Source organism: Vicia villosa, linkage group LG3 (genome assembly GCF_029867415.1).
Source record: "Vicia villosa cultivar HV-30 ecotype Madison, WI linkage group LG3, Vvil1.0, whole genome shotgun sequence".
NCBI lineage: Eukaryota > Viridiplantae > Streptophyta > Magnoliopsida > Fabales > Fabaceae > Vicia > Vicia villosa.
The window spans coordinates 67,106,888-67,119,595 of record NC_081182.1 but is presented as its reverse complement, the minus strand read 5'-3'; positions in this window follow the sequence as shown (position 1 = coordinate 67,119,595).

Genomic DNA, 12,708 nt, shown 5'->3' with positions numbered 1-12,708 from the left:
TATGGAATGATGTGTAATTATCTTATGTGCGTTATGTTAGTATGTGATGTATATCCATTGTTGGAATACTTTGTGTAGATGTAATCAAGATGTGTGTGATTGGATACATGATGGTTGTATGCCTTGTTGAATTTGTTATTTGTGTTGTGAATGTTGTGTACAATGGAAGGATAATTCATAGAGTTGGATTATGGTGATATGCGGTAAGTTAAGATTGATGAGATAATCTTAATTGCATAAATTGTTGGTATTTGTACATACATTCATAGCATGGTCGGCTTTATGGTGGAAGCGGTGAAACTTGGGTTCACATGGTAAGAGACGTTGATCCTTGAATGGAAATAGGCGTAGAAGACGTGATCCTTAATTGGAGATAGGCGTATTGGCTTTGATCTTGTCCGGATCGGAAGCGTGGCTTGGAGTCTAAACATTGAATCGGAAAGCGGTGAAACATTGGATTCACATTGGGTACCACATGCATTGAGTCACATTTGTTGCATTTCGAGTCACATTGTGTGTTATGTGATTGTCTTGTATACATATGATTTGTTTTGGAGTGATGATTGGTATATGATTTGTGAATTGCTTAATTGAGAAGTGTGATGAATAGTAAAATGTATGCTTGTTTATGTTTACATTTCCCATTATTATGTTTTCTGTGAGAAGTTGAATTCTCACCCTTCTGTTTGAATGTTATCCTTCGTTGATAACGTGCAGGTTCCGACGAGTAGTAGCTTGTCCGAGGATTTAGCCGAGGAGCTCCTGAGTTTGTTATTGGATTTGGTAGCGAGTCATATGCTCTGATCATGTAACACTTGGGGGGAATTTTATGTAGACTTATGCTTATGTTTGGATATTGCTATTCTCTATGTTTTGTTGGATATTCGGATGTATTTGTTTGAGATCTCGGATATGTCGTTTAAGGCTATGTAGCCAAAATTGTGGATTTGATGTTAATTTGAATTTGGTAGATGAATATAGTATGGGATATATTCATTGAAATTTTAATAGCAATTAAATTGTTTTTCCGCAAGCGTTTATGCATATGTATGAAAGTATGAGATTTACATTGTGTTACAATTATGATCTTTGCATATTAAGAATGTTGAATGTTTTGCTTTAGGTTTTCATTGTGATGAAAATAACATGTGACGCCCTTTTCCTTTATGCATGCTTACTCTGTTTGATCGTATGATATTTTTGGGGTTAGAAAAGGGGTGTTACAACTCACGATCCCGAAGGCGCCCAGAAGTGGCTAAAGGAAATTGAAAGGATCTTCCGGGTGATTGATTGTGACGAAAATCTGAAGGTGAGATATGGGACTCACATGCTGTCTGAAGAAGCTGATGATTGGTGGATGGCTAGTAGGGACGAACTGCAAGCTGCAGGTGTTGCAATCACTTGGGCTGTGTTCAAGAGAGAATTCTTACGGAGGTACTTTCCTGAGGATGTTAGAGGCAGGAAGGAGATTGAATTTTTGGAGCTGACACAAGGTAACATGACCGTGCCGGAGTATGCGTCCAAGTTTGTTGAGCTGGCCAAGTATTATGTCCACTACAATAATGATGAGGCTAGTGAATTCTCGAAGTGTGTTAAGTTCGAAAATGGTCTCCGTGATGAGATTAAACAGGGTATTAGATACCAGAGGATTCGCAGGTTTGTCGATTTGGTTGACTGCAGCCGAATCTTTGAAGAGGACAATATTAAACTGAAGTCATCACACTCTCGCGAGTTAGTCGACAGGAAAGGGAAAAAGCATATGGATCGTGGTAAGCCATATGGTAAGGGTAACCAGAAAGCTGGAGGCTGGAAGAAGCCTAGTGGGGGAGACTCTAGTGCCCCTATTAAGTGCTTCAAGTGTGGAGAACCTGGACATCGCATTCACGAGTGCAAAAGTGAGGAAAAGAAGTGATATAGATGTGGAAAGGCAGGTCACATTGCTATTGAGTGCAAAGGGAACACTGTAACTTGTTTCAACTACGGGGAAGAAGGTCATATTAGTCCTAAGTGTCCTAAGCCGAGGAAGAATCAAGCTGGTGGTAAGGTGTTCGCCTTATCTGGTTCAGAGACTACTCCAGAGGATCGGTTGATTAAAGGTACGTGTTTTATCCATGGCACTCCTTTAATTGCAATAATAGATACTGGAGCAACTCACTCGTTTATTTCATTGGATTGTGCTAAACGCCTGAATTTGGAAATATCTGATATTAATGGAAGTATGATCATTGACACTCCTGCGTCGGGTTCAGTGACTACTTCGCTTGCTTGTTTGAACTGTCCAATTGATATTTTTGGTAGAGGGTTCGGAATGGACTTAGTGTGCCTTCCGTTGGAACAACTGGACGTTATCCTGGGCATGAATTGGTTGCAATTTAACCGGATTCATATCAACTGTTTCACGAAAACGGTTATTTTTCCTGAAGATGTCATTGTTGAGGACTTAGAGATGACGGCTAGACAAGTGGATAAAGCAATGAAGGACGGGGCTGCCGTGTTTATGTTGATTGCGTCCATGGAAGTGAAAAAGAAAGCGGTGAGTAGTGACTTACCGGTAGTATGTGAATTTCCGGAAGTTTTCCCAGAAGATGTAAGAGAATTACCGCCAGAGAGGGAGGTGGATTTTGCTATTGAATTAATTCCTGGAACTAGTCCTGTGTCGATGGCACCTTATCGTATGTCGGCATCGGAATTGACTGAGTTGAAGAGTCAATTGGAAGAGTTACTTGAGAAGAAATTTATTCGTCCTAGTGTCTCACCGTGGGGTGCACCGGTGTTACTAGTGAAGAAGAAAGAAGGTTCAATGAGGTTGTGTGTGGATTACAGACAACTGAATAAGGTTACTATCAAGAATCGGTATCCCTTGCCGAGGATTGATGATTTGATGGATCAATTGGTTGGAGCGTGTGTGTTCAGCAAAATTGACTTGAGGTCGGGATATCATCAAATTCGGGTGAAGACAGACGATATTCAGAAAATGGCATTTAGAACGAGGTATGGTCATTACGAATATACAGTGATGCCATTTGGAGTAACCAATGCGCCGGGGGTTTTCATGGAGTATATGAATAGGATCTTCCATCCTTATCTGGATCAGTTCGTAGTAGTATTTATTGATGATATTTTAATATATTCTAAGAATGAAGAAGAGCATGCAGATCATCTTAGAGTGGTATTGGAACTATTGATGGTTTTTCAAAGTTAGCGTTGCCGTTAACTAAGTTGACTAGGAAGGGTCAAGCTTTCGTCTGGGATTCGAAATGTGAAGAAGGATTCCAAGAGTTGAAGAAGAGGTTGACTAGTGCGCCGATCTTGATTTTGCCGAATCCGGCGGAATCTTTTGTTGTTTATTGTGATGCTTCGTTGTCGGGATTAGGAAGTGTACTAATGCAGAATCAACAGGTAGTCGCTTATGTGTCGAGACAACTCAAAGTGCATGAGAGAAACTATCCGACTCATGACTTAGAGTTGGCAGCAGTGGTATTTGTGTTGAAATTGTGGAGGCATTACCTATATGGTTCAAGGTTTGAAGTATTTAGTGATCATAAGAGTTTGAAGTATCTCTTTGACCAAAAAGAGCTGAATATGAGACAAAGAAGGTGGTTAGAATTTCTCAAGGATTATGATTTTGAACTGAATTATCATCCGGGTAAAGCAAATGTTGTTGCCGATGCATTGAGTAGGAAGTCCGTGCATATCTCTATACTTATGGTGAGAGAATTGGATTTAATTGAGCAATTCCGAGATTTGAGTTTAGTATGTGAAGACACTCCTACCAGTGTTAAATTGGGTATGCTGAAGCTGACTAGTGGTATTCTTGAGGAAATCCGAGAGGGTCAGAAGACTGATGTAGAGTTGGTTGATAAGTTGACTCTGATTAACCAAGATAAAGGAGGTGAATTCAGAATCGACGAGAATGGTATAATGAGGTTTGGTAATCGTGTTTGTGTTCCTGACATTGCCGAATTGAGGAAGAGTATTCTTGAAGAAGGACATCGTAGCGGATTGAGTATTCATCCTGGTGCTACCAAGATGTACCATGACCTAAAGAAGCTGTTTTGGTGGCCTGGAATGAAAAAGGAAATAGCTGAATTTGTATATGCTTGTTTGACTTGCCAGAAGTCGAAGATTGAGCATCAGAAACCGTATGGAGCTATGCAACCGTTATTTATTCCGGAATGGAAGTGGGATAGTATATCTATGGATTTTGTTTCAGGTTTGCCGAGGACGGTGAAGAATTGTGAAGCTATTTGGGTTATTGTGGACAGGTTGACAAAGTCTGCTCACTTTATACCAATGAGAATGGATTACCCAATGGAGAAGCTGGCTCAATTGTATATTGAAAAGATAGTGAGTTTACATGGTATTCCTTCGAGTATCGTGTCAGATAGAGATCCAAGGTTTACATCCAGATTCTGGGAAGGTTTGCAGAATGCCTTGGGTACTAAGCTGAGATTGAGTTCTGCTTATCATCCACGGACGGATGGACAGACAGAAAGAACTATTCAATCACTAGAAGATTTGTTGCGTGCTTGTGTGTTGGAAAAGGGCGGTGCTTGGGATAGTTATCTACCCTTGATCGAATTTACTTACAATAATAGTTTTCACTCGAGTATTGGTATGGCTCCGTTTGAAGCTTTGTATGGTCGGAGGTGTAGAACGCCTTTATGTTGGTACGAATCTGGCGAAGGTGCTGTGATTGGGCCGGAAATTGTTCAGGACACAACAGAAAGGATTAAGATGATTCAGGAGAAGATGAAGACTTCTCAGAGTCGTCAGAAGAGTTATCATGATAAACGAAGAAGGACACTTGAATTTCAAAAAGGAGATCATGTGTTCTTGAGGGTGACTTCTACAACTGGTGTTGGTAGAGCACTGAAGTCAAGGAAGTTGACTCCGCGTTTTATTGGTCCGTTTCAAATTACGGAGAGGGTTGGAGAAGTGGCGTATCGTATTGCGTTGCCACCGACACTTGCGAATCTGCATGATGTATTCCATGTGTCGCAGTTGAGGAAGTACATTGCTGATCCATCTCATGTGATCCAAGTCGATGATGTACAGGTAAAGGATAATCTGACAGTTGAAACTTTGCCTATGAGGATTGAAGATCGGAATGTGAAACAATTGCGTGGCAAGGAGATAGCACTAGTCAGAGTAGCTTGGGGAGGACCGGCCGGTGGAAATGTTACGTGGGAATTGGAGAGCCAGATGAAGGACTCCTACCCGGAACTCTTTGCCTAAGGTATGTTTTCGAGGACGAAAACTTGTCTAGTGGGGGAGAGTTGTAACACCCCATAAAATTCTTTATTTAATTTAATTAATTTTTGGATTAAATATTAGAATTATTTGAGTTAACTGAGAAACATGGGAATAATGAGACTAATGGGCCAGTGTCGCTTTTAGTAAAGAAGGGGGGTGTATTGGTAGGCCCTATTACTAGTTAAAATAGTTTTATTTTATTTTCCACAAAATAGAGGAATTGTGGGAAAGAGGAATAGAACTAAGGAGAAGAGAAGAGTCTGAACGTGAAAAGAGAAGAGGAACGGAGAAGTGCGACACGAGGAAGAGCGAAGAATCAACCTTCAGGTAAGGGGGGACTCTTCCATTTATCTTCTATTATGGGATTATAGGTAGTATGATAGAATTTGATCGTGTTATTCGTATCAATTGGGTTGTGCTTAGGTTATAGAAGTGTTAGGTTTTGGGAGGATTGATGCATAATGATTGTATTGACCATGTACGGTGTTAATTGGATGGTTGAATGTATTATAAATGTGTTATAATATGTGTTTGTTTCACTGTATGCAAATCTGGTTGGAATGGGATTGGTTTGGTAATGAATTGGTGAAGGAAAAGCAAAATCACAGGCTGTTTTTCTGCGATTCGGAGTTCTGGAAATCGCCAGTTCGCGCCGCGTCCAGGAGTTGGCTCCGCGAACTGCTTGGCAGAAAGCCAGGAAGTCGTGTTGTGTTCAGTACGCGCCGCGAACCTTTGGTTGCGCCGCGAAGGCGTAGTTCCTATTCGTTCCGCGCCGCGAACCCTTGTTTGCGCCGCGAAGGCGTAGTTCCTATTCGTTCCGCGCCGCGAACTGTGTGTGGCGCCGCGTGCTGTTGGCGATAGGCCGTTTTGAAAAGTTTAAAAATGTGTAACTTTTAAACCGTAAACCGGATTTTGGTGCCGTTTCGAGTACAGTGAAGCTAATCAAATAATTTATATAATCAAATGGTGTTTTGAGTTGTGGCTTGAATTATTTTTAAAACACCGATCTTATTCGTTGTGGTGGGATATGCTTATAGGTACACTAATGAATGTCTTACCTGTATGATGTTGTGGTTATAACTGGTGTTTATTATACATGTATTGTTGGTATGAAATATGTGTTTTATTGATGATTATGACATTGATCGATTTATGTGGGTGATGAGCATGTTATGGTTGATGCATGCATTCATAATCATTATGTGGCTGGTCCTTGACGATGGTGGATCAGTGGTAGCTAATTCCCATTGTGTGGAATTAGTGAGTGGGTGTTACCGTATCCTTGACGATGGTGGGTCGGTGAGTTGGGTTATCCCAGATTTTGGTACCACATGCATGTAGTTGCATTGCATTAGGCTGTTTTGCTATTATAACATGAATGGAAGATTGTCCAATGTTATAATACGTGTTAATTTGGTTGTTTGCTTACTGATTGTATGGTTTGAATCTGATCATAACTGTGATTGGGTGAATGGCATGTGAAATGATATTTTATTATCTATATCTTATAACACTAGTTAAATGTGAATGAGACTCACCCTTACTGTTGTTATTTTTCAGATTGAGGAGTAGCTCTCGTACTTGGTGAGGATTAGCTCCTCAAGTAGTTCGTTAGAGTCAGTTGGGTCCGTGTCATGCTCTGGTCGTGTAACACTGGGGGCGTCGTTTAGATTTGCTTTGTTAAACTCTTTCTTTTTTGGGTGGATTTCCTATGTTGGTGTTTAAGTCTGTGACTTGGCTGTTTGTTATTCAGATGTTAAAGATAATTCCGCTGTGTTAAACATGATGATCTGAATAAATTTGGTTGACGTTCTCTTTTATGGCATGACATGAGCATTATTGTTTAATTATTTGGAAGTTGTAATGCCCTTTTCATGTTTACTCTGATTATTGTTTATTATTTATGCGGGGTATTAGAAGGGTGTTACAAAATGCATTAGTATCATGGGCTTGTAAAAAACAAGCATGTGTTGCTCTTAGTATGGCCGAAGCAGAATACATAGCAGCAGGAAGTTGTTGTGCACAAATTCTTTGGCTTAAGCAACAACTTCGTGACTACGGACTTGATCTCGGATGCATTCCTCTTCGATGCGACAATACAAGTGCTATAAATATCACAAAGAATCCGGTCATGCATTCAAGAACCAAACACATAGACATTCGACATCATTTTCTTCGTGATCATGTGCTTAAAGGAGATGTTGAAGTCACTTTTGTAGATACTCATAATCAACTTGCGGATATCTTCACCAAGCCTCTCCCAAAAGAATCGTTTTACAAAATTCGACGAGAGCTTGGAATTTTAGATGAAGGTTATGTTTAAATTCGTTCGTCATTATCATAAATCAAAGGTACACGTTTCTAACATTTTATGGGTTAAAAAGTGCTTTATAAATGTTCATATATTATGACTTGGTATTTATGTATGATATGTATGCTTTATATTTCATAAAATTAAAGTTTTTGGACTTTTTCAGTCCAGGAACCGGTTCCCATGTGGGACGAACCGGTTCCCCATAGTAAATTCCAGAGGCAATGTTTTTGTGTGTCTCAGGAACCGGTTCCCACGTACTTTTTCCAGCTTTTTGCTTATCTTATTTGGCTGTACGTGAAGGTATGTGTGGTCATTATTGTTTTGCCTTATTTTTTCAATTTATTTATTTTAGTTCAATATATGTTATACCACTTCACACCACTCATTTATTCTCATTTACTCACATTCAACCTCATTCAACATTCATCTTCATCTTCTTCAAACCTTCCACCTCCATTGTCAAACCAAATTAAAACCCCATTATCTCACCATAACTCTCAAAATTAAATTACCCACTACCTCAAAACTCTATATAATCCTCCACTCTTTCACATATCTCACTCAAATCATCTTCCACTCTACAAATCCAAATATCCTAAATCAAAATCCTAACTCTCAACCATGCCACCAAGAGCTACAAGAAATGCTAAGGGGAAGAACAAAGTTGGTGAGACAAGTGAAGAACCTCAAGAGATCCAACCAACTGTCAAGAGTCGGAGACTCACATTCAACATTCGTAGTCGGAAACTCCTTCCGACAAAGTACGGTAATCTCCCTGACTTTCCTAATCACAGCTTCAATTTTCCGGGTAGATTAGCTAATGCAGGGGTAGCTAACTTTGTGCTTGACCATGGTGATTATTACCCGGATTTGGTTAGAGAATTTTATCATAATCTTAAGATAGTGACCGATGAGTTTGATGATTTCACTTTGTTGTCTGAAGTTTCAAATAAAGAAATATGTTTAGATGTTGAGGAATTTGGAAGAGTGTTAGGAATTCCATCTCAGGGTTTAGTGCTCCTTCAAGGTAACATTCCGGAGGATTGGCAACCATATAGTAAGATTGATATTTTTGTTGATATGTGCCGACCTACTCAATGAGATACGGTTCGCCAACAACTTGCTACCAAGTTTAACATGTTCGGTTCAAGTTTATCGGTGAGTGATAGGATGCTCCATCTTATCATTGCTTATGTTTTATTTCCAAAGAATTCTAACCATTCCAGGGTCAATGAGTTTGAGTTGATGTTCTTGGTTGCTCTAAGACGTGGCATTGAAGTCAATTGGGCTCTTTCAATCATGCGCCACATGCAACTTATGGCTTCTCTTAAAGGAGGCTTACCATATGCAAGAGCCATTTCTCATATTGTTCGGAATGCCGATGTCCTTCTCCAAAGGGAACCAAAGAAGAATATGGATGAACAAGAGTATGCCATCTCCACAACAACCGCCCTAAAGAATACTGGAATTGTTACGGATAATGAAGGTAGATTCTTTTACAAAATTGACTTTGAGCCAGCCGTGCCACAAATCCCTCAACCTCCCGAAGGTGGATACACAATGGAGATGATGTTTGACAAGCTTTGCTCCATTCAAACATCTATTGATAACAACAAGCGGGAGAACAACTATGAGCATAATCTAATGAGGAGACAAATGCGTGAAATTCAACGTACTCAACGGCGCATCTTGGCCCATTATGAAGGAGAAGAAGGAAGCGAAGAGGGAGATGAACAAGATGATGATGATGAAGAGCAAATGGATGAAAGTGATTAAACTATGTGCTTTAATTTCTATGTTATGTTTTTCCTATTATTAGTTTTATATTTATGCTTTCTAGACATTGTTCTATTCATGTTTTGTGATGTTTAGGATCATTTATTTGTGTTTTTATGTTGTAATCGTGAAAACTACGTTTCGTATCGTTTAAGTGTGTTATGTTTATGGTATTTCAAATTGTGTTATGTTTATGTTTCATATATATTTTATCTTTTTCCCCATCCTTTTTGATAATAACAAAGGGGGAGAAGAAATATGCATGTGTTTTGTTGTTGTTTTGTTTTTAAAAGAGAAATGCAGGCCATAACATCAAATGAACTCATCACCATAAAATCAAAGAAATCATGGATTTAGGGGGAGTCACTAACATAGGGGGAGCCTTGCATTATTCAACATATGTTCAAAACACAAAACAACTTATTTTTCAAAACATTTTCAAGACTTGGTTGTCATCATCAAAAAGGGGGAGAATGTAATTGCAAGCTTCTCAAGCATAATTGGTTTTGATGAAGACAATATGGACATCAAGATTTCATAAAGGATGTGCAAAAAGAATTTCAAGTATTAAGCAAAAATACATCATTTCAAAGTCTTGAAGAAACAATAAAGATTCAAGGATCGAGCTAAAACGTCAAAGGTACAAACAATACTCACTTTGACATATAATTGTTCACAAATATATTTCCATGCATATCATAAACATACTACAAAGTGTCATCCTTCAAAAGTTCATTTAAAACCTCTTTTAAAGTTAAAATCCAAAATAAAGGTTTTAGGAACCGGGTTGTCCCTATGGGGGAACCGGTTCCCAGCATTCTACATTTTCAGCATTCTGTGTTTTACTACTAGGAACCGGGTTGTCCCTAGGTGGGAACCGGTTCCTCAGTTCAAAATTCAAATTTTTCTGCTGTAACGTTCAGCAGGAACCGGGTTGTCCCAGGCAGGAACCGGTTCCTACTGAACCAGTGTGTTTTTCCATTGCATGATTTCATTCAAACGAATTTGTTTTCATACCACTTAATCATTGCATTGCTTCATGGAAAAATAACCATTCAAAGAGGTGTTTAACACATTATAAATACTACATCTTTCATAATCATTAATCACCTTCTTCATTAACAATTCATAACTTTCATAAATCTTCATCTTTCAATATTTCCAAGTGTTCATCAAATCCTTACTTTCAAGTGAAACTTTCTATACACATTTTCATTGAGAAACTCATTCAAAGTTTCATGCATACATTGTGAACACTTATATTCATTTTGAGAATTGTTTATTTGAAGAAGAAGATCAATCCAAGATTGATAGTGCTATACAAACTTCATCTAAATCTCTTGTAAAAATTCAAAGAAAATTATTTCCTTACTATCCAGGATTGTTGGAAGTAAGTGGTGTGTTTGAAGAGGATTGTTCTTCATCCACATTAGTGTTGATTGATTTTAAAGGTGTTAAGAACCTTTGATCACCCTATAGGTTAGATAGTAGGCATAGGCTTATACAATAATTCTAACTATAGTGAAATCTCTTTCGTGTTTGAAAGGGGACTGTAGTACTCTCGGATTGTGAGGGGAACCAGTATATATCGTTGTGTTCTTTATCTTTTCGCTTTTACCGATTTCATCACCATTACCAAGAAAAAGATAAAAACCATCAAAAGCCTTCAAACACTTAACCAAAAAATTAGTAAAGACTTTCTCATAAAACCGATTAATTTTTGAAAACCTAATTCACCCCCCTCTTAGGCATATCTGATACTTACAGATTCCCCCAAAGTAAGTGATTTTGCACCGAATTGGGTTAGCAATTATCTATATTATTTACTTTCAACAATTTACCCTACTTGCATAATTGTTATTGTTGTTGTGACTAACCTGATATTAGTGTCATGACATGTTGTTAAACTCTGGTATCTGTGTACTAGAATTTCAATTGGCATCAGACCAGACACCCTGTTCTATTTTGGGTGAGATCTAGGGAAGACATTTTCTAGTACTATAGAAAAGGAAGGAGGAAATACTAACAGACCACCTATTTTGGATGGAACCAACTATGACTACTGGAAGGCACATATGGTGGCATTTCTAAAATCTATGTACAGAAAATCTTGGAAAGTAATTATCAAAGGTTGGGAGCACCCTGTAGTGAAGGACAAAGATGTGAACACATTTGAAAATCCAAAAGAGGACTGGTCCAAGAATGAAGATGAACTTCCTCTTGGAAATTCCAAAGCTTTGAATGCCCTATTCAATGGAATTGACAAGAATATATTCAGGTTAATAAACACTGTATTATGGACAAAGATGCTTGAGAAATTATCGGAACCACTCATGAAGGCACATCTAAAGTGAATATGTCTAGACTTCAGCTTCTAATTACCAAATTTGAGAATCTAAAGATGAAAGCTGATGAGAGCATTCATGACTTTCACATGAATATTCTTGAAATATCAAATTCATCTAGTGCCTAGGAAAGAAGATTTCAAAAGAAAAACTGGTCAAAAAAATTCTCAGATCTCTACCTAAGAGATTTGACATGAAGGTGACAACCATTGAAGAAGCCCAAGACATCAGTAGCTTGAGAGTGGATGAACTTATTGGGTCAGTTCAAACATTTGAATTGGCTATTAGTGACAAATGTGAAAAGAAGAACAAAAGCATAGCATTTGTATCCAACACTGAAGATGGAGATGGTCAATGTAACCTGGATACTGATGAAGGAATGACAAATGCCATTACTTTGGAGGCAATTCAACATAGTATCAAGGAGAATTCAGTGTCATGAATGCGAAGGCTTTGTGCACATTAGAGCATAATGTCCTACGTATCTCAAGAGATAACATAAGGGAAGGGACTGTCTATTTCTTGGTCAAATATAATCCCATGGTTGATGAATTTTAGCGGATCACGGTCCTGCAGACATAATTTAAAAAGAAATAATTCAACAAACATAGCTTAATATTACAACAAACATAATTTAAAAAAAATGAATTCAACTTAATTTTACCCCTCTATCCCAAAAAATTTCTGGTAGTATGGTCCTGGTAAAGAGGCAGCAGTGATAAATCTTACGGACCTCCTCCAAACCCCTGAGGTACCTCTGCTGCCTCCTGGGCCTGGGGTGTCTCAAGTGCCTCTAGTGTTTGAGGTACCTCCAGTGACTCGGGTACCTCTAATGTTTCGGGTGCCTGAATAGGTGAATTTTGTCGTCTATGGGAAGATGGAGGAAGAGATGCATAACGAGGGGACACTTATCTGCAACGGGAAGAGGAATAAAAGGTGGAGATACATGAACCCCAAAAGCTGACACATCCGCATCAACCGGGCTAGAGGTAACAGAAGCCTATGATGCTTGACTAT